We start from the raw sequence: 24182 nt of genomic DNA, 5'->3' as shown, positions 1-24182 counted from the left end.
CCTCTACCGCAGAGGGGACAATAATAATGAGCTGAACCCCTCTACCCCTCTACCCCTCTACCCCTCTATCCCTACCTCTACCTCTACCTCTATCTCTATCTCTCATTTTTGTTGCAAGGGAAAGCCTCCTAAATCTATTTCCTGCCCTTGTGCCCTCATATTGGACAAAAATATTTAAGTGACAGCTCTTGGGAGAGAACTATGTGTGGGTACATATTTTTGGAGCCCTTCATAGTTTCTCATTTTCCTTATTACCGTTCACAGAGTCCTCCCTGGAGAGTCCATTCCACAGGCTGGACCTCTTCAGTGTCAGGAGGATCTTGAGTAGCACTACATGAGGGGTTAAGTTCAGCTGTTGTTCAGCTCATTATTATTGTCCCCTCTGCCACTAGCTCTCTGTTCTGTTGGCCTCTCAAGGTCGCTGGTTCAGCAAACAAAACAGAGAACATTCAGTTTAAGTCTGAGTTTTACAGAAACAGGGAATTATAATTTCCTACAGAGTAATAAAGCCTCCCCTATCTTATTGTTTATCTGGCAACCTCATCTTTGCAGTCTGTGTTTCCCTCAAATAGCACATGGAGGAATGATTGTTTACCTCTGCCTAGTGAGATAAGAAGAGTCTAGAATATCTTGCAGTTGAGCCAGCAGAACGCTTCTCTTGGAAGGCTCCTTGTGAAACTTGAACTCAAGAAAGGGAGGAAAAACTCATTTGAATAGTTGGGTCATGCAGACTGCTCTTCCTGTTGATTCATTTAATTTTCAGGTTTGTGTTGTAGGCTGAGAGGGAAGAGCAAGGAACTTGAAGGTTGTTTTTAAGTGGCTACTCTGCCACAGCTGTGTATTATATGACTCAGCTTGAGGAGGGTAGGCTCTCAAATTCAAAGTAGGTAAGTATGAAAAAGTCCTTATCTTACCCACAACTGTATTAAGGTAGTTCCTGGCTGTCTTTTCTAAAGCTGTGATGAAACTTGTTTATGTTAACCCAACCATTGTTGTATTCAACAGAGCACGAGCTTGCCAATTGTTGGAGTTTTCTCTATAGCAAAAACAAAAAGTTATCTTATTTAGCTTCCATTCTCTTTTTTCTTGTTCAAATATTTTAAATATTTTCTGTCTTTTAAAGAATGTGGGTCTCCATTCGGATATCTGATCTTTGAGTTGGTAAGAGACTGTCAGGCTCAGGTGTGCTTGCAGATCTCCACCATGTGGTTTCAAACTGCTTCCTAACACTCCTCCATTTACCGCTGATGCTCGCTGGGGACAATATTGCTGAACATCACTTCTAATAGAACCCTGGCCTTCCTTTGCTGGTCGCTGGTTGCTGATTGCTCATACCACAGTCCCTGACATGGAGCTCAACCTGAAGCTAAGGGAGCTACCTCACCAAATCTGACGCTCTATATCAGGGTCAGACTGCGTCTCATGTCTGGTTACCAGGGGATGCTGAGATGGAGTAATTGGCAAGCCCACATTCTGTTGGTTACAGGATCGGTGCTTCAGCATCTTATTGGGAATTTCATCTTACCTGCAGATCCCCTCTTAAGATTCACCTGTGGCTGCTGTACCAAATATATTACTTAAATACAGAACCTTTTCCTTGTTGGTTAAAAATACTTTACTTTATACTAAAATTACCCTCTAGAATAGTTGAAAGAAACACAGGTTAAATTGCAAATGTTCCTGTTTCATTTTTATCCCAAATTTTCTTTCAAAAAATACCTTCAAGATACAAAACTCATTAAAATACTTAAATCCCATTTTTTTTTTTTTGGTTAAAAATAATGTACTCCACCAGGCTTTTACTTGGAGAATGCTTAGAGGAGTTGTTTTGTTTGAAATCCAGCAGAAATACTGGGCACTTTTCTGTAAAGAATTTTTCTTACTGGATGTTCCTTAAGTATTAGCTTAAAAATGTGATTTTTCATCATAGGTTTAAATTCTCTGCTCTTTGGTAGAATTTCAATTAAAATAAGCTTTATAAACTGGGCTTAAGGGATAAAATTAGGTATGAAACAACTTCTTCAAGAGAAAAGTGTTTTAAGTGTTGTAATGCCAAACATATTTCCAAGAGATTAAAATTGAGTTACCTCTGTTATACATGCCATTTTTTTAAAAAAATAATGATTCACAAATATATATATTTAGAACTAAATTCAGACCTCCCTATTTTGTGTAAGTTCTGACTGACATCTGCCACTATGGTATCCTTGTCAAAAGGTTACACTATGGTTTTTTTTTGGAGAAAATTTATTTCAGCCCATTTCTTCTGTTCCCAGCTTTGGCACTACCCATTCATACTCTTAACGATACCTCTGTTCTGCACAGAATCTGGTAATATCACCTTGAAATAAGAACCTTCAACAAATTTCCATGATCATAAAAGCAATTTCGAACCTGTGCTTTGCAGGGCTCTTGAGTTCTGTGGAGGAGTTTACTGGCTGGTTAGATTCAGGGTAAATGTTCTGGGTTAGACAGGAGATGCAAGTTCCCAACTTCCACATTAGCAAGGACAGCTATGATCGTCTTCTTAGTTCCAGAATTTTACCACGATTTTCCTTCACAATAATGTGTAGAGGCATGAACATTTCCAGGAAAATGATTACAGGCACGGCCTCGGCCATGGCTACCAGCAACAGCAACAGCAACAGCAGCAAACCCAGAAAACACAGCCCAGTTTAAATAGTTATTTATGCCCAGGGAAATTATTGCTCTATTTTTCTTTTTCATTTCAACAATAACACCACCACCACCACCACCACCACCACCAACAACAACAACAACTACAGCAAAATCTAAAATAATCCAAGGAAATTCTCAGATATCATACTAGAAAGAAGTTTAGCATCTGTCTTTAGGCAGCTCCTGACACAGAACACAAGATATTGTCATTACCTCCAGTAGCCACATGGGGGTCACTGTGAACAACTGGTCATGTTGACTGATGATACCAGTCCACTTCTGATTTAAGATTGCAAGCTCTTGGAAAAATCTACTTATGCTTCTCTTCTGTTTCATCTTTCTATTCTCTTATGCTTTAGCTGTGAGGCATTGACTTCCTGGGGCTTAGATCTTCCTATGTCTCACGGCTAGTGCTCACACTTCTGCTGTCTTTCTTTCTTTCTTTCTTTCTTTCTTTCTTTCTTTCTTTCTTTCTTTCTTTCTTTCTTCTTTCTTTCTTTCTTTTGTTTTTTATTGGATATTTTATTTATTTACATTTCAGATATCATCCCCTTTCCCCATTTCCCCTCCCTAGAGCCCCCCATCCCATCCTCCCTCCTCCTTTTTGCTTTTATACCATTTTAATTACATGCAAGTATTAAGGTCAGTTCTAGGTTGGGGAACTAGAAATACAATAGATGCAAATAGTCAAGGAACAAGCAAGACAATAAACACAAATAGAGAACAAGCAAGGCAATAAACAAAATTCCATGAACACTCCTGTGATCACTGTTTCTAAGGGTTTATCAGAATGACCAAAATATTTGAACCAACTTCCCTGTTCTAGCCCAAAGTAATTTTCATATCTGAAGCCTACTTACTTGTTCTAGCCTAAAGTTTAGATTCTTGCCTGAAATTACTTCTGTGAGAACCACAGCACCTTCCTAAAAGCCTAATGTTCCACTTGGGGCTGCATTTATGTGCAATCAAGATGAGTTTCTGATAAGCTATGCAAGGAAAGAGAAGAAATAGAAGGTTCACAAATAGGAAAGTAGGTAGATAATTTGTTGTTTCTTGCTGATGTCACAATAACATAGAAAACCCTGAAGATTCCATTAGACAACTTAGAATTCATAGGTACAGCCAAGTTATAGCACACAAATAACTCACAAAATCCAGTGTTTTTGAACTATCGATGGGGGGTCATTAATACAAGGCTCACTTAGCATGTGTGAGGCCCAGGACTCGTGCCCCATGAATAATGGAAAAAGAGGTTATATTTTTCTTACTCATTAGCAGTGAATATTTTGAAAAGCAATCCCAAGAACTATGTCATCTACAACAACTACAGGAATAAAATATTTTTGGAATAAATATGAGTTGAAAATAAGAAATAGAAAGCCATGAAATATTAATGAATGAAATTTAATATATAACAAGAAAATGATTCAGTGTTCACAGAATAGAACTCATATAGTCCAAGTGTCTATATTACCCAAGTGATCTATAGAGTCATGTGATTCCTAACAGAATCCCAAAGTTCTTTTTTTAATTCAAAAATTGTTTTGTATACAATGTACTTTGATCATATTCTTTTCCCAGCCCCAACTCTTCCCAGATCATTCATCCCTATTACTCTATCTACCAAACTTCATTTGCTGCCCACTTCTCTTCTAAAAACAAACAAACAAACAAACAAACAACAAAGGTCAAACAAAAGTCCAAACTTAAAAAAAAAGAGAGATTTTATTGGGGTTTGAATTGGCTTGCCCCCCTCCCCCCATAGACTCATGTGTTTGAATGCTTGGCCCACAAGGAGTGACAGTATTAGGAGGTGTGTCCTTCTTAGAACAGGTGTGGCTTTGTTGGAGGGAGTATGTCACTGTGAGGGTGGGCTTTGAGGTTCAATGCTCAAGCTCCACCCAGTACCGAGGAGAAAGAGTCTTCCTGATTGCCTTCAGATCAGGTTGTAGAACTCTTGACTCTTCCAGCACCATGTGTGCCTGTATGCTGCTGTGCTTCCTGCCATGATGATAATGGGCTGAACTTTTGAATTGTAAGCCAGCCCCAATTAAATGTTGTTCTTTATAAGAATTGCGTTGGTCATGGTGTCTCTTCACAGCAATGGAAAACCCTAAGACAAATATATTCTGAAATTAGCTTACTAACTAGTGTGATTCTATGAGGGTTTATCATACAGTCGGCAGGAGGTTCCTCAGAAAACCAGGTGGGCTCCCTATGGGCTCCCTATATAGTACTCTTAGGGACAGCTGAAAGGATTTAAGTCAGGCTCTGATTTGATACATGTAGAGCTTGGCAGTGGTTTTATAAAACACGGAAGGTAAAAAGACAAATATTGTTGAGCATGTGGAAGAAAGAGAATCCATGTACCCTGTTGGTGAGAACGTGAGTTCATACACTCATTATGGAAGGTAGTGTGGAGGTTTCCCCACAAAACTAAAAATAAACAGCTATGTGAATCTGTGGTCCCACTTCTGGATGTGTATCTAAAGGAAGCACAGTCAGAACATCAAGGAGCTGTCTTCACTTCTATGTTCACTGCAGGATTATGCACAAGAAATAGCCAAGAAACAGAACCACCCTAAATGCCCAATAAACTGTTAAAGTGGAGATTCTCAACCTGTGGGTCATGACCCCTTTGGGAGTCAACTCACCTTATCACAGGGGTTACGTAGACGATTGGAAAACATAGATATTTACATTATTATATTTAACAGTAGCAAAATTATAGTTGTGAAGTATCAATGAAGTAATTTTATGGTTGGGGTCACCAAAACTTGAGGAACCATATTAAAGGATCGAAGCATATTCGTATTGTAATTTGTTATGCTGTGTTTGGCTGATATACTTGGGATACCTGCTCTTTTATGAATAGAAATGGAAGAGGAGTGGATCTAGGGGAGAGGCGAAGTGTGAGGGGAAGGAAGCGGAGGGAGGAGAAACTACAGTCGGGATGAAATGACTGAGAGAAGAGAAAACAAATAAAACAACAACAATAACAACAAACCAGGTCACAGCATTAGGAAGGTTGAGAGCCGCTGTGCTAAAGAAAATGTGGATGTGTATTTATATGAACAATCTGCTTTAAAACATGTCATTAGCAACAACATGGACAAACCCGGAAGACATCACAGTAAGTTAATACAGGCTAGACACAGGAAGACAAATATACCCTCTCGTTTATATGTAAACCAACTCTCATCCATCTCAAATAAGCAGAGTAGGATGGTTAGTACAGAGATTAGAGAATGGGAGGAAGGAGGGGATTATAGTAGAGAGGTAGGAGACTTTAGCTGGACAGGGAGACTGAGGCATATTTCCTTTGAGATACACTCAGTGAGGTGACTTCAGTACAGATAATGACTGTATCGACTTTCAGATGTGGTAGCAGATTTGATGCTGCCTCTATGTGACTCAGTGAAGGAGAATTTCCAGGGTAAATAGAGTAGATTTACTGTGAAAGAAAGAGCTGAAGAATAAAGCGGTAAGTTTTGTATAGCCCTACATGGGCCCAGAGGCATTTCCAGCTGGTACCCAGTTGATTTGTGTTGTTGGTGCCATGCTAGGGTAAGTGGTAGCTTTGAAGATGGCAACATCTTCTCCAGGACACAGATGACTTAAGAACAATGGGCTGGAGAGAAACTGAGCTGATTGTGGTGATAGAAACAAAGGCCGGATGCACTGCTGGTTAGGAAGATGAGTGCGGGAGCCTGAAGCTGAGATTCTCTAAGGGCACCTCAGAGTGAGTAGTCTGAGAAGGCACCACCATGCCACTCTCTGGGAAAGTGCTGGTATGGTATGTTTCAGTGTAGAAACACGAGAGCTGTGCTGAACGTAGGGTAGTCTCACTGAGAGGCACAATTGATCCGGAAAGAACTACTGGGCATTGGATATATCTCTCAGGAAACAATACTGAGGATTGACAAATGGGGTAATATGAAATAGAAACAACTTCTACACATCAAAGAAAATAATTGCCAGAGTAAATATACAGCCTACAGAATGGGAAAAAGAAATCCTTGCCAGCCACACAATCAGACAAAGGCTTAATATTGAGGTAAAATATTAAACACCAAAAATCAAAATCATGGAATCAATAAATAGGCTAGTGAAGTAAATCGATAGTTTTCTAAAAAAAGATGTGCAAATGGTGAATGAGTACTTGAAAAAGTGTTTCAACATCCTCTCCCAGGGACATGCAAATCTAAGTTGCTCTGAGATTATCCATCTCACCCCAGTGTGGATGGCCATCATCAAGAAAACAAATGTCAACAAGTGCTGGTGAAGAACCCTCATTGCTCGAAGGAACGCAGACTGGTGCAGTCAATATGGAAACCAATGCAGGAGTTTCTCAAATAACTATAAACATAAGTACCATAGGCTAGACCAGTCTGAATCTATACTTGGCTGACTTTAAATCAACACACCATGAGATTTATTCTACACTATTCAAACATAGCTAAGAAATGAAACCCGTCTAGATGTTCATCAAGGAATAAATGCATCAGGAAAATGTGGTCCACATACAAGATGGAACTTCATTTTAGATGTAGAGCAAAAGGAAATTACAACATTTGCACAAACAGAAATCATTATGTTAAGTGAAATAATCCAGATTCAGAAAAGTGACACATGTTTTTCTTTCAAATGCAGAGTTTGTGTGTATGTGCATTTAAATATGTGAGTGTGTGTTTAGGTCATGAAACTAGAAATGGGACAATGAGAGATAAAGAGAGGGTTATGTCATATATGTGATATGAAAGCAGGTGGGAGGCTGCTGTGTAGGAAGAGGTCAGTATGAGGGGCAAGGAAAACGGGGAGGGAAAAGGGGGAGGGGGAGGAGAGGCAGATGGGTAGGGACAAAGTATACATGAAAATGTCATACCGACTAATTTGTATGCTAACTTTAAAAATTGACAAATGATGCAGTTTACATTTCAGAACTGCCAAGTGATTCCACTTCAGAAGTTTTCACCAGAAATGTTAAGTATCTGAGATGATGGATACATCAATTAACTTGATTTAACTATTTAGTATTGTATCCATAAATGACAAAGTCACTGTGTACCATATAAACATATGCAACTCTAATTTGTCAATGTATAATTAATTTTTTCAAAACATTAATCTTTTGTTGTAGGCCATATAAAATGACTTTCTGATTCTTCCTTGGGAACTTGTTTTGGTAGATAGAGAAGTCTAAGATATGATACATGAAATCTGAGATCATGAACAATATGGATGTACAGGAGGTGATAGTAGGAAGGACCACAGATGTATACTGGGAGGTTGGGGGAGGACAAACACATTTCACATCATTTTTTGCTTTGTGCAGTAGCTGAACTCCCAGCTGGTTACATAGGGAAAGTTAAGGTGTGCCTTTGTGTCTTAATGTTCTGAAGGCTAAAGCCTGGGTTTTTTTATTTTCCTCTGTTGGTTGAGATTTGCCTATGTGGTCTGCTATGTGTATTATTTCCTTGAGTGTGCTTTTGATGTACCCCTTTCTCAATCTTTGAGAGTCTTTCTCATAAGATGAAATGGAGTTTCATCGGAGAATAACTTAGAATCCTATGTGAAGAGAGACCCAAGATAGAATGGTTGTTAAAGCATCCTTTTTGTTGATCACACGTGAACCTATACTGAGAATCAGTGTGATGTCCAAGCTGTTCAAGAGGGACAAATGATCTAAACAGTAGGTCAGCTTCTCCCAGTCCGACATGTGGAGGAACGTGGCAGTGTATAGAAGCACTAGAGTTGTCCATGTGGACCTTCAGTACTATTAGCTGGGTCAATTAAGGACAGTGTGTTTCTTTCCTCTTTCTTCATGGCACCCATTGTTGTTGTTGTTGTTGTTGTTGTTGTTGTTGTTGTTACTATTATTATTCTTCCTTGAGCATTTTCAGCTGATAGTGCAGATTAACATTTCAATTATTATTTTGTCAAAAGCCTTATGAGTGACTTCTTGATTTCCCCCCCTTGGAAATTTGTTTTGATAGAAATAGAAATCCCTGAAACAGTATATGAAATCTAAGGCAGTAGATTGAATGGACACACAGGAAATGGTACTTGATGACTCTGGGTACTCCAAAGGTCTCCCAGAATTATTCTGAAGAATTTTCTTTCTTGAAGTCTGACAACTCAGTCTAAAAGGATTGCACAGCACTCAGAACCTCTGACCATGCTTTTCGTCTTCTTTTTTCTCTTTTCTTCTTCTTTCCTTCCCTTTCTCTCTTTCTTTCTGTGGTGTGTGTGTGTGTGTGTGTGTGTGTGTATTGAATGTGGAAATAAGAGGTCACTATTAGGTGTCTTCCTTTATCATTCTCCACCCAGTTTTTTAAAAAGGGTTTATTTATTTATTTTACGTATATGAGTGCACTGTTGCTGTCTTCAGACATACCAGAAGAGGGCATCAGATCCCATTACAGATGGTTGTGAGCCACCATGTGGTTTCTGGGAATTGAACTTAGGACCTCTGGAAGAGCAGTCAGTGTTCTTAGTTGCTGAACCATCTCTTCAGCCCCGACCATGCTTTTTTTAATGTCCAGTCTACATAGAACCAGAGCCAGGGGTATCACTGTGACCTCCTTGATCTTCCCATTCTATTCCTGAGCAAAGGGTCTTTATAAACCAGCAGCAATCACAGCTGGGAGTATGCTGACTGGTTGTTCCTACTCTCTCTAAACTTTTCCTTCTCCTCAAGAGCAAATGACAAGAACAGCAGTGGGCAAAGAAACTGGGTTTTCATTCACTCTGGGCTCTTGCTGATTTACTACCTTGTTTGGCAACAGAGAGAATGCTGAGGACTTAGACTTACAAGGACTCTAGACAGAATAGGATTTCCTGAGGCTGTATAAAGTCCTCTTCATATATCAATTGTTAGTAGAAAGGTAGAATTCAGAGATACAGCTTAGATAAAACAAGAAGTTTGTTACCCAAACTGCAGAGCTTAATTTTGTCTGTTTAGTGTTTTCTTCTTTTATTTTATTCATTGTGTGTGTGTGTATGTGTGTGTGTGTGTATGTGTGTGTGTGTGTGTGTGCATGCGTGCATACATGTTGCAGTAAATATTTAAAACAGCCTCTGGTCAACTGACTATCTAAGCTGCAGCAGCTCTGCCTAGCTCAGCCGCCATGTTTCTTGACTGGAGGCCACATGCGTGCTGCAGTTAGAAATAACCAGCCAGAAACACCAGCCCTGCCACCCACGAGATGTCAGCGTGGAAGATGGCTCTGCCAAACTTCCATGCTGTCTCCAAAAGGTTGGGCATTGCCCAGACCATCCCTCCATCCACGTGGGCCCAGTAGGAAAATGAGTCTCTAATGCTTAAATTATCCAAAAGCTTATATATTTGGTAATGATCAGTAACAAGATGCCCATACAATTGGAAGTGTAACCCAATACCCAACCTAGATATACCAACTACCTTTGACTGCTACAGACACGTGAACATCTGCCTCCATGTTCCCCCCTTCTTGTTACTCTTTCCTGTTCCTCTCCTAGCTCCTCCTCTTCCTTCTCCTCTCCTCCTTACTCCTCCTCTTCTTCTCCTTACTCCTCCCACCTTATCTCCTCCTACACATACATACTCACAAATACACACAACAGACACATATGAAGGTCAGAGGACAATGTGCAGGAGTCATTTCTCTGCCTCCACTGTGATTGAACTCAGGTGTTCAGGGGTAGGGCATGTGATATTATTACTTGCTGAGCCTTCTCACTAACTCCCAACTGCAAAAGGCTTGGATCCCAGAAGTGCTAGAAGTTTTCAGTATACAGTAAGAACATATTAGTCATCAGGGAGGGTTTCAGCATGTGGTAACAACATACTGCAGCAACCAGAGAAGATTTAAATTCAGATCCCTGGTTGACTTCTATGCCAAGTGAATCAGCAAGGCCAAGTGTGAATTTTACATAAACCTGCCTAACATTTCTTCAGAGTCCCTAAATAATGATTATGCTGGGAGAAGCCCTTGAAGTTTTATATTCTAAGTTTGAAGAAAACATTTCATGTTTTTGAAAAATATATATTCACAACTTTCATGTTAATTTCAGTTTGAGTACCACGGGAGGGAGGCAGTGTTCTAAGGTAATGACCCCTGTCCTTGTAATCCTCTCTTGTGGTGACAGTATCTGGTACCTCTGATTTCTATTGACTAGAATATGGCACAGGGACTACCACTTCCTAGATTATGTTACATTGTATCCAAGAGACAGGAATTTGCAGGAATCACTAATTCCCTCATTATTTGTTATAATTGATGGGGTAATTCATTTGGTGGATCTCACTTGAGCTCTTTAGAAATAGCAGAGAGAAAAGAGCTATGCCCCTGTTGGCCTGAATGAAAAAATCTTGCTGTAATTTGGAGAACACAGGCAGTAGAGAGGCAGCTTGTAAGAGGCAGGGACAGCCTGAGTACTCGTCACAAGACTTGAACTCGGTCAGTGTCCTGAGAGTTCTATATTGGAGCTCAGATCGTAGACTGTAGCAGCTGTCAACATCATGCTGCTTCCTGTGAACCCCTGAGAAGAGAAAGCAGCAACACCGCGCTGGGCGATGTGCTCAGATGGGGAAAGCCTGTGGAATGAAATGCACATTGATTTGGATTACTGTTATGTAGCAGCAGCAGCAGCAGCAGCAGCAGCAGCAGCAGCAGCAGCAGCAGCAGCAGCAAATAAATATAAGATATCTCATTTCTCAAGTGTTGTAAAAGAAAGTGCCATCTAACCATTTGATTTACAGCCCACACTAAAATGTTGGGTCTAGGTACCAGTGGGGAACAGAAAACCTTTTTGAGGAGCACATAGATGCAGAACATGTCAAGAATATCCGTTTTTCCCAGGCTTGACCAAATCCACAGCAAGCAGTGCTTTCTGGCTTAGTAGGTGCCTGTGCTTCATGCAGCCCCGTGAATCCTTCTTTCCTATCTTTGTTCTCGAATCTGTTATTCCAAACATTACCCTCGAGAAAGGTGTATTTTCACATTTCTAAAATCTTACTACTGCGCACTATTCAGGGATGTAAGACTTATTGACTTGATGACGTCTCACTGTATCGAAAGCTCTACTTGTCTGCTGTGGTGTTGGTGACTCTGTCTTCACTTATCTATGTGGAGTTAGGTGTAACTAAGGCATTGGGAATGGTGTTTCTGCTTCTGCTGTGACACCCCAAAGCATAAGGCAGGCTAGCAGGAGAGATCAAAGTTGCTATGTCCCCTCTTGTTTTGTATGCCTGTAGTTCATCCTTTGAAGAAACACAGGATGGTAGAAAGCACAGGGAATGTCCCCCACACTGTCCTCTCTCCAGGACCCAGTGGCAGCAGTGACGTCAGAATGTGTGACTGGGCTCAAGTCTGAGGGAAAAGAGAGACCACACTAGAATATGTTCCCTTGTGAGTATTCCCTTGGAAATGCTGAGTAGCAAAGCCTTGTTTTATTCAGTTGGCAATTTCATTTCTGTTTCCAGAATTCAGTGTCTATGTTAAAATTCAGAAGTGAGATGCTGGGACAGGTGCTCAAACTTTCATTTGAATGGAAAAAAATGAGCGTTTTCTCTCTCTCTCTCTCTCTCTCTCTCTCTCTCTCTCTCTCTCTCTCTCTCTCCCTCCCTCCCTCCCTCCTTCCCTCCCTCCCTCCCTCCCTCCCTTCCTTCCTTCCTTCCTTCCTTCCTTCCTTCCTTTTTTTTCTAAGAGCTAATTTGATTTGGTTGGTTGGTTTGGGCTTTGATCTTGGCAATTACATTTTGTACAGTGATAGCTTCATAAATTGAAGGTACTAACTGCAGTTCCGATGTTGGGAGAAATTTATTTAATGTTCAAGTTAAAAGATTATAATGATAATGGAGTTTTATCACTAACAATATTTTGATTTTCTCAATTCTTTTCCTAGACCAGGTCCCAGAAAATACTTCCATGTACAACAGTAAATGGAGCAGTCTCTATGCCTCAGTGACCTCTGGCTATTCAAGGCTTTTGTGTGGCCATATGAATTTTAGGATTCTTTTTTCTAATGATATGAAGAATATATTGAGATCTCACTGTAGACCACATTGAATCTGTAAATATCCCTTTTTTTTTTGTATGGCTGTCGATTCTGCCAACCCGCGAGCAAGACAGCTTTTCATTTTCCTGTGTCTTAACTATTCCATAGTTTTCGAGTTTTATTATCATGGAGGTCTTTCATCTCCTTGATTTGGCTTAACTATCTATCTGGTACTTTTTGTTGAAGCTATGGTAAATGGGATTTTTCTCTCCAGATTTCTTTTCTTTCTTTCTTTCTTTTTTTTTTTTTTTGGCAAGTTCAGAAAAACTGATTTTTGTATGTTAATTTTATATCCTGCAAGTTTGCTGAAGGATTCATCAAACCTGAGTTTGCAAGTCATCTTTATAGCCTTTTAACTCTAGAAGTTTGACTTCTTCTTTTCCTATTGGTATTCTTCCCACACCTTTTTCTGGCCTTATTGCTCTAGGTAAGACATGAAGCACTTTCCTGAGCTGAGCCTGGTTTTAGCAGACATGCTAGCAGCTTCTTTCATTTAGTATATGTTGGGCATGTGTGCATTTCATGTAGCCTTTATTATGTTGAGGTGCATTCATTTTAATGCTAGTTTCGTTGGGTCTTCTGTCATGAAGGGATGAGGACATTTAAAAACTCCCTTTATGCATCAGTTGACATGACCACATGATTTCTGTTCTTGCATTTACTAGTCTGAGAATATTGAAGTATCCTTCAATAACTTGGTCATGTCATATGGCCCTTTTAGTGTGTTCTTAAGTTCTGTTTGCAAGTATTTCTTTTGAGAATTTTTACTTCTATGTTCACTGGGGAAGTTGGCCAAACTTTTCTTTTTTTCTTTTCCCCCTTTTCTTTTTTTTTTAGTGTGTTTATCTGTTTTTGGGTATCAGGGTAATACTGTGTTTGGAAAAATGAGAACGAATTTGGTTATATTACTTATTTTTCTACTCATGAAAGAATTTGAGGAATGTTGCTGTTATCTCTTTAAAGATTTGATTGAACCTGACAGTGAACCTGTCTGTCCTTAAAACAACCATGACTATTTCCATCTTGTTGCTTACAGACGTTTGTTTAAGTTGTTTGTATTGTTTTGACTTAGTTGTGGTAGATTGTATTTGGCTAGGGATTTATCTAAATTTCCTGGGTTTTTAGAAGATAAGTTTTCAAATATTCCTAACTATCTGTGGATTTAATTGTAGCCTGTAGTAATGACTTCATCTTCATCTCTAATTTGAGTCTTCTCTTTCTTGATTAGTTTGACTAGATATTTGTTAGTCATGTTTATGTTTCTAAAGAACCAACTCATTGTTCCATTCACTCTCTTAGTGCCCATTTCATTCCTTTCTATCTTGAGATTTTTCATTTATTTCCACCCTCTGTTCTGAGGTTGGCTTGCACTTGCTTTCTCTAAGAGGTTGAGGTGATGTTAAGGTTCTTATTTGATGTCTGTCTGGTTTTTAATGTAAGCACTCCTAGGCTCAAGCTTTCCTTGTGGAACTGTCTCTGTGTTCCTCATTAGTTCTAGATATCCTTTTAATTTTCATTTGATTTTTAGCAGTTTTTATTCCTTCAATTTAAGAAAAGTATTTTTTTCAATGACATAGTGGTCATTCAAGAGTGAATTGTTTAATTTCCAGATATCTACATAATTTTTGTGCTTCTTTCCGTTCCTGATTTCTAGTTTTATTCCACTAGGATAAGACACAAGCAACTGTACCACTCCTTTTTGTATTGTTTTAGCTTTGCTTTATGACCTAAGATATGATATGTTTTAGAAAACAATCTCACAGTATATTGAGAAGATTGTGTGTTCTGTAGGTATTAGATGGAAGTCTGGTGCAGATTAACTCCAAAGTTTCTGTTGAGTTTTAGTCTGATTCGTATATTAATGAGAGTGGGGTATTGAAACCATCCACTATTATCAGGCCCCGTCTCTCCTTTTATATCCATTAGTGTTTGTTTTATGAACTTGGGACATCCAGGATTTGGTGCATCTGTTTACCTTTATTCTATGTTCTTGATGAATTGTTCTCTCTATTACTGTGCAGTAATCTTCATTATCTTTTCTGATTTGGTTTGAAGTATACCTTCTCAGGTATTAGGATACTATGCCAGCTTATCTTGGGCTTCTGATTGCTTGGTAGGTTGAACTCTACCTTTTCACACTAGTCTTTGGGAGACTTCCAGTGATAGGTGTTTCTTGAAAAAAAAAACAGGTAGATTTTGTGTTTTAATTTTATCATTTTGACTATATCTTTTTTTGATAGTGAATTGAAATCATTTTATTTTAAGATCACTACTGATAGATATTTGCTAATTGATGTAGGCCTTGGTTGATTTGCTGATCGTTTGGATTATTGTTAGTTTTCTTCTTCTCCTCTTAGTGTCGAGAGGTAGATGATTTACTGGGTAGTATCTGTATAGGCTGCCATGAATAGGGATGAGTTGTTACGTGTAAGCTTGAAGCAAAGACTGTCCCTGCACAGATGTAGCTGGTCAATGGGAGCTACCAGACAAGGGTTTCCACTCTCTCCTCTCTTCTACCTGCACCACAAGAACAGTTCATTGTAGAGTAATGGGTTGTGGAGAGACATATCAGGGATTCAGTCCAAAAGGCGTTTACACTGCACTGGAACATTGTAGACCCATGAATCTGGTTGTATAGGTTTGAACTGGAGTCACAAACTATACTTTCTTTAGCAGCCTGGTTTCCTCCAGGTAACATCATGTGAGAAAAAGGTTTCAAAAGCTGTCCCTCCAAGTCAGAAATGCTGATGGGTGCTATGATATTTTAAAATTTATTATACTTAGGTTTCACTTTTTCTTTTGCTTTTATTTTTTAATCTTCATTCATTCTTGTATAATTGATTTTTCATGGTCTTGTTTTAGTTTACTTCTTGATTAGATTTTATGAATGTTCTGTGTATTCTCCACTATTCTTCCTATATACCCATATGCTTTCCCGATTATTTTTACCTCATTTTCAATCTCTGTTTCCCACTTTCTCCCACCATGGATACCAGTATGAGTTCCTACAAAACAAAATCCATAAATAGATCTATCATATAATTCTGATTTATCACCCCTAATATTTGCACAAACAGATGCTGAGGTCAGCATTCCACAGACTTGAAAAATTCATATTTATTGCTGTGCTATTCACCGTCGTAAGTTATACAACCAATGTCAGTCAGATGTAACAAATGGTGAAAGTATGTCACAGGTAGGAAAATATGTACAACAGGAGAGTATAATATTAAGCATGCTAAATCATGACCAGAAATACAAGTACTTCATGTTCGTACTAGTTTCTGGATCCTAGGTTTTATATAGATACTAAAATCACATATATAGATATGAAAGCTGAAGAATCACTGTCTAGGACTATGAGAAGTATTATCAGGAAAGGGGAGGGAGAGAGGAAAGGATGTTGGATATAACAGGGGAGCATGCTTAAAATCCATTATATGTGCATATTTAAAAAATGTCTCAGTACTATGTATAATGCATATGTATCCTTCCCCAAAATCTCTGAAAGTAATCTGTAGAATAACAGAGACATATTTAGAACAGGGCCAAGCTGTGGAACAGGACTGGCTGGAAGGGTAAAATAATGCTGTCCTTTAAAAGGAAAATAGAGCAGCCAGGACACACTTTGGGGTGTGATTCAGAAACCGGAGCTTCTAAATAATGTCAGTTGTAGTTCTGAAGTGCTCCACAGCATCTGAAATGCTTCTCGATATTTCAATGCTATCAACAGTAAATTCTTTGTCAAACTCTTGGGGAATTTATATTAGACTTGAGAGGTTTGTTTAATCTTACCTTTCCGTGAAGTACACCCTCAGTGTGACTAGCATGAAATGATTTGCTCCTCTGTGAGCAAGAGAAGACCAAAGTGCTATCAGGGAAAAGGGGGATGTCTTGACTGTGAACTTGACTGTGAAGTTTTAAAGTTTCCCGTTCACAGGAATCTTCTGAAACTCTAAGATGAGAAATGTATGGATCCAATGGTATTTGACATGACACTAGAGATGGCTCTTTACTCTTAAACTCTGAACCTCTTTCCAATAATTTGGATAGGATAAAAAGCATCAATCCATTGTTCCAAATGCCTATCTAAATCCTCTTGTATATTCAACACATTGGTAACATTTTTTGTTAAATGATTAACATGGGACATTCATTAACCAGGTGTTGCTGCTCGCCTCAGACACAAAGGCTTCCAGGATTTGTGTTCTGACAGTTGGTGAATTTGAATGTGTAATCTTACCTTCTACAACTAGATTCAGAGTTTTGGTCTCATGAACACTTCAAATAAAGTTCCTGAAATTCTTGTATTAACATACTTAAATATTTACCCACTTTAATTTCAGTCTGTAGTAGTAGGAAGGTGGTAGGTTATGGTTTAAAAAAGCTTAGGAGCAAACATGATCATGAAGTGTTGCCGCTTTATTCTTTACTTAGAATAATTTAATCCATAGACAGTGTATCATAATGATCAGAATTATAGGTAAATTATCCTGTTCCTTTGGAGAACTACATGTAAAATTCTTAACACTGGCCATGTCTACAGAGAGGATTCAAATAAAAATCCCAACATTTTAATATGGTAGGAGAGATCAAAATGAGAAAAACATCCAGGGCATCTATGTTCTTCTTAAAAAAATCATCCATCAAATTATATATGTTTGTCATGTTCATCATAATGTATATATGCAGACGTAGAATGGAAAACCAAACTAATATCTTTACTACTTGCCATAGTTACTATTTTTGTGGTGAGGGAATAACAATATCTGCTTTGAGTATTTGAGCAAGATGACAATATATTGTTAACAATTATGTCTAGTCACAATGTTACACAACAGAGATCTTCTAAACCACATTTTTAAAAGTTAAAGAATCCATTCAGGCACTCAGGAGATTGGTGCCAATCGATTGCTGTGACGTCATGCTCAGCCTGGGCTGCATATTAATGCATATCTCTGAGAGTGATGGGCCTCTCTCTACCCTGATGGGTTTGGCTCAGGGACTGTGGTGCCAATTAACAGTGATCAGAAGTCAACCTGAGGCAGTGGTTCTCAAGCTGGCTGTCATATGTAAATGAAGAATTAAGATGTGGACAGGGAGGGATGAATGAGCAAAAGCAAGTTTGTTAAAGGAGCAGGAAAGATTAAGAGCTTGTGGTTGGAGGGGATCCAAGGGGGAGTCTATGTAAGAGTTTTTATAGAACTTAAGGCAGAACTGGAGCAAAGATGAGGTCATTTCTATAGAGCTTAATTAATTCTTTGGACTGAGCACATGGGTGTGTTTGGTAGGAGGAAAGGGGGCTCATATGCTCTGTGTATGTCCCTATGTCCCCCTGACTCACCTGGGGAATTATCACACCCTGTTTGCCCAATCAGACGAGTGGTAACAATATCAAGGTCACACTCATTCATAATTTTTTATTTTACCATGGCTTGGTTGTCAGTCATTGAACTTGGTTTAAGCCATGTATTAAATCATGTATTAAACTGTGTTCTTAGGTCATGTGACCAGCTTGGTTTTTGCCATTTTTTTTTTTTTTTTTTTTTTTTGCCAAGGAAAGTGAATGCTTACCACAGCTTACCTTGTCTGTGAGACACTGTAGAGTGATCTCCTTCCTGGAATAGGTGAAGATGTTCTAGAAGTTATCAGTGTATTGCTGTTATAAAGAAGACTATGCGAACTGGCAGCCATGCTTTGCATGTGTGCTTTGGATTGGGGAGGTGAGCAGAGTGATTCCTGGAAGCCAGCTGAAAGCATGCTGAGACTGGCATTATTATTTTCTCAGACTTCTGTCTTTTTCCACTTATCAGTTCAGGCATATCAGGCTCAGCTACAAGCTCTCTTATTTGATTGCCTTCCTTGGTGTTCCTGACCTTGCTGTTTTAACTCTCTAGTCTGTTCAACCCTACTGTTTGTTTTGAACCATAATAATAGTGAGTTCCATGGTAGCTGGGGCTAAAGAATAAGATTCTGTCTCGACTCACTCACATCCCAAGATAGAAACTTTAAGTTAAAAATAGTTATGTAGAGTAGTGTAGTGTGGGTGCTGACTTCAGAGGGCTTGCTTTGCTCAGAGAAGTCCATGAGTGGACATGAGTGGAGGAGTCTGAAGGACAGCATGTTCGCAATGCTTCTGGATTGTCTTTCAGAACTGATTTTTTATAATCTCAATATTTTGCATTTCTACATGGGAAGTTGGCAAGTGGAAATGGAATCAGGAACAGTTCATTTGTCTGACATAAATTGTGCTCTTGGAGCTTCAAAAAGACACAGGGGCTATTTCAAAATCATTCAGGAAAAACCAAACCAAACCAAACCAAACCAAACCAAACCAAACCAAACCAAACACCAAACCAAACCACACCAAACCATAACTAGATAAAAAATGTAGATCTCATTTAAGAAAACTAACCTATGATAGATATTATGTTACTGAAAGCAGAGCAGAATGCTGGTTTTTAAAAAAGACTAATAATGTATAGAAAAGATAATTGGTTGATATTGTTGTTCTTCCTATGGGGTTACAAGCTGCTTCAGCTCCTATGGTCCTTCTCTTAACCCCTCTATTGGGGTCTCTGTGCTTACTAGCCAGACCCCTCAGAGTTCCCAAGGACTGAACCACCAATCAAAGAGTGCACATGGAGGGACCCATGGCTTCAGATACATATGCAGCAGAGGATAGCCTTATCTGGCATCAATGGGAGGGGAGGCCCTTGGTCCTGTGAAGACTCAATGCTCCAGCATAGGGGATTGCTAAGGCAGTGAGGTGGGATGGGTGGGGGAGCACCCTCATAGAAGCAAGGGGAGGAGAGATGAGATAGGGGGTTTCCAGAGGAGAAACTGGGAAGGGAGATAACATTTGAAATGTAAATAAATAAAATAACTAATAAAAAAAAGATAATTGGTGATTATAAACACGAGAGTAGAATTACTGAAAGAGCCTGAGGTCTGGGTGTACTGCTGTGAAACTGACTTTGACTCGCCAGGGATTTTGTACTAGTGACCTCAGAGCAGCTGGGGTGGCCTGCACAAAATCTCTACCAGATCAAGCCAGTTAACAATCCCACTTTGATGGAGAGGAGCTCTCAGGGTCTCACCCTTAGCTCGGGAGCCTTGGCTGGGAGGGTTACTACGATAGGGAAGCCAGATTTCAGAGAAGTGGCCCCACGTAGGTTGCCCATGCTTCAGTGGGTGGCTCTACACCTTTGCACACTCAGGCAACACTACAGGAATCACTGGCCCATGAAAAGAGGACACGAAGAGGGGACCCTCCATAGCGATGGTGGGGGTTCTAAGAAAGAGGAGTGTGGGGTGGGTATGATCAAAAGGATTATATGCATGTATATAATTCTCCAAGAATAAATGCAAAAAAAAATGCTGCAATGTTGATTTCTCTCCTAGATATCCCCGTAATTCTGAAACTGGCAATAAGTCTTATTTTACCCACCGGTAAGTGTGGTCTAAATATATGCAGCTTTTTACGGCAATGAAATCCCAAAGAAATTTAATTAGTTGTATGCTTTAAATTAGCAGATTGAATTCAGGAGTGGATGGCACTCTGCTGAAGAATTTTTCCTTTCTCTGAAAGCTGATCAATCCAGTCAATACAGGGTCAATTCCTTCCGGAGAAAGCTTGAATGCAAAGTTAGTTCCTAAGTGTCTTGAAATGCTGGCCAGCACTGTTAAAAGCTGGTATGAATTTAAAAAGTTGGAAGTCCATACCTAACTTCTTTTGAAATATTTTTGACATGGATCATCAACACCTTGCCAACTTAAACTGTGTATTGTATGGCCTTCCAGTGCTACCGGCAGGGGTGAGGTGGAGGGAAGCAGTGCTTAATTAGATTGTAGCTACATGACTCTTGCACTTTTCATTAAATTAGTGAAGAATCAGACAGAGCAGTTTGGCATATTGAAGGCAAAATAACTCCTGGAATAACTATAAATTTCTCACTATTCAGAGCCGTGCTTTTTTGTTACAGGGTATGTAGTATTGGTTCAATAATAGCAACAATACCATCCCCACCCCTCAAAAAAAAACTTCCAAAAGAACAAAAAACAAAACAAAACAACCAAGTAGATTTTTCCTGCAAACCATAGGAAGTGTACACCTGTTTATTCTGAAGTATTTCTTCTTGGAGTGAAAAGACTTTGAAGACTCAGAAAGGTCATGATGCTTGGAAAGCTCCCGAGGGAGCCTCCCTGGGGCATATAAGCAGGGAACAATTACTAAAGAGGCCATTTTCTGATGGAGCCAGTGAGTTGTTCAGAGACTCCTGTGATGCAGCTGTCACACTGCAGTGGCCTTTGATGATGCAGCTGCCTTCAAATCAAGCATGCTTCTGCAGTTACCCTAATTCAGTTGGTTAACAAACCTAGATGCCATGGGACCATTTCTTTAGTCTGTAGTTGGTGTTCTACATGAGGTGAGTACATATTTATTCATGTTTCCTCAGGAAAAGTCACACACAGGAGATGTTTATGACATCTGTCAAAATAATTCTTGCAAGGCCAAGCTGGGAACAGCTGAACACTTCCACAAAGGTGAAGTTAACTTAGGGTTTTCTAGTCTCTGCTTCCTCCCATTCTGTTAGTGCCCTGATCCTGGAATCAACAACTGCCTTTCCAAGATGCCACCAGTCCTGCAATCCAAACTAAGCATTAACTACAGATTGAGCACGACAACCTCAAAAATCTAAAATACAGGGGCTGGAGTGATGGCTCAGCGGTTAAGAGCACTGACTGCTCTTCCAGAGGTCCTGAGTTCAATTCCCAGCAACCACATGGTGGCTCACAACCATCAAGAATGGAGATCCAATGCCCTCTTCTGGTGTGTCTGAGGACAGTGATAGTGTACTCACATATATGAAATAAGTAAGTCTTTAAAAAAACCTAAAATATAACATACCTTGTTAATGTGGCCATGATGTCACAAGTGGAAAATTCTCTACCTGACCTCATGTGACAGGTTACAGGCCAAATGTGGGGATCAGGAAACTGAAAGTATTGATTGAATTATTTTTCACATATAAACAACAGAAGGCATAAAAATGTATTTCTGGTTTCAACTTAGGTTCTATCCCCTAGACAATACAAATATTCTAAAATCTGAACTCCAAAATTCCAAATACTGTCCATTGTGAACATTTTGTATTTGTGATGCTGGATCCATCATAATGACCATAGATTGTCAACTCCTAGGGGATATTGAATTTTCATGATAGAGTGAGAGAAACAGCCAACCTAATGATTATATTTCTAATAGATGGTGGGAAAATATTGAGGGCTCAAAAATTCTCAAATTTTGTCCTCTAGATAAATGTAATTTATTTGTACTGTTACAAAGAACGGTCCATATAAAGGCTTTAAAATGACAAGATCTGGCATCAGGAATTTTTGTCCAAGTCTTCATCCAAATTACTACTTTTATTTTTTTTAGAATCCCAATTCATGTGTACTATACTTACATCATTTTCACCTGTCTCTCCCTCCAACTCTTCCTATATTCCTTCAACTCCTTCTCAAATTCATTACCTGTTCTTTAATCATTGGTGTGTGTGTATGTGTGTGTGTGTATGTGCGTACATGTGTGTGTGTGTTTATAAATATAGGATACTGATTCCATTTAGCATTGTTCATATACATATGAACATATATAAACACATATTTTAATATATTTATATATGTAACATATAATATATAAATAAAAGTATTTTATACATGTTTCTAAAAATTAAAAATAAAAGTAGTAATTTGGATGAAGACTTGGATCAAAAATCTCCAATACCAGATCTTTATACACACACACACACACACACACACACACACACATTTAAGACTGATCATTTGGGGGCTCATTTCTGGAGAAGAATAAATCTTCCTCTCTTAACATCCTGTGGCAATTTATTTAGGTGTGGGAATTTGTGAGATTTGAACAATCCATGATGTCATGCTCTTTGGTGTTGTCATTGTGCTGGTATTGTCTAAGTAACTAATTCAGTTGTAAAGTCTCTGAACCACAGCAGTGACCAGCACAGCAGGATGCACTTGTGCAGTAAAGGCGTTTATATCTTAGGGTAACCAACTATCATCTGATTGGACTTAAGTCCCTCTCAAAAGGAGAAAATTCATGGCTGGTACTACAAACTTAGTCAACTTCCCATGGCTGGTAGAGTCGTGGATCCTGGAGGAGAACCTACTGTACATTCTAAATAACAAGAATTGCATTCTAGATACTCAACTGTACCCACAGGGAGGTGTAGCTCTCACAACTCATCAGGAAGTTTGTCTTTGTTGCAGACAGACAATATTACAGAAAACTATAACTTGTCAAAATGCAGAGAACCACTTACCATGGGGTGCCTAGCTGCAATTGATATAGCCACAGCAGAACTCCTACACCTAAGACTTGGGGAACATTGTGGAAGAGGTACCAGGAAGGTTGTAAAAGCAAGTGGACATCTGTTATGAGACCCACAAAATCTACTTTTATCTTTACAAAGGTAGTAAAGTTGAGGTTTATAGATTCACAACACATTAGTGAGGATCTAGGGAAGGGAAGGAATGAGGACATTACCACAAGCATTTATTGAGTACTGTTATTAGTCATTTCTGAGCTAGGTATATAGGTGAGTCAAATAGGTAGCTTGCTTGTCCTCATGACATGCAATAGGATAGTGGTGGGAGAGAGCAAGCAACCAAACTGATGCACATGCATATTATGTGTATGTGGTTCACATGCACAAGCAGTGTGAGTTATAATGAATATTTTGAAGGAAAAGGAAGGAGTGCTGAGGGTATCAGTGGAAGAAGCTTTTGCTTTCACCTCTTTGGGGCAGATTAACTATCTGGTCAAGTTCATAAGAAGTGCAAACTTTCTAGTCCTAATTCAAATCTGCTTCTCAGAGTATCTGTCTCAAATTAACATCCACTCAATCTCTGCATGTACTTCTCCCTATGAGAATGAGCACAGAGAGTTCCTGGCTGTCTTGGTCCTGACTTAAGGTGGTCTTTTGATATATGTGTGTATATGCATGTTTGCATGTGTGAGCATATATGGGCATGTATGTATATAGGTCAGGTGCTCACATCTTGACCCTTTAAAAAAAATCTCACTCCACTTGGTATGTTGAGGGAGGTTCTCTCAGGTGAACCTAGAGTTCACTAATAGGCTAGTCTAGCTAGCGAGCTTGAACAGGGGATCTTCCTACATTTGCCTTCTAAGAATTGCTATTGCAGGTGAGTAGCCATGCCCAACTTACATTTGCATAGACTCTAGGGATCTAACCCCTGTCCTCTGCTTACTGACTGCACATATTTGCTTTAGGCATTAAAGCATCATCCCAGCTCCAATGTGATCTTTTCTGTGTGAGTGGTGAAGGGCTTGTGTATTGATCCACTTCAATGGATGTAAAGAACTGGGTCTTCCCCAAGAGGACATGCAGGACAAGAGCCTAGCA

The sequence above is a fragment of the Grammomys surdaster genome, unplaced genomic scaffold (genome assembly GCF_004785775.1).
Source record: "Grammomys surdaster isolate TR1022 unplaced genomic scaffold, NIH_TR_1.0 125985, whole genome shotgun sequence".
In the NCBI taxonomy this organism is placed as follows: domain Eukaryota; kingdom Metazoa; phylum Chordata; class Mammalia; order Rodentia; family Muridae; genus Grammomys; species Grammomys surdaster.
The sequence above is the reverse complement of the archived record's forward strand: the minus strand, read 5'-3'. Positions refer to the sequence as shown.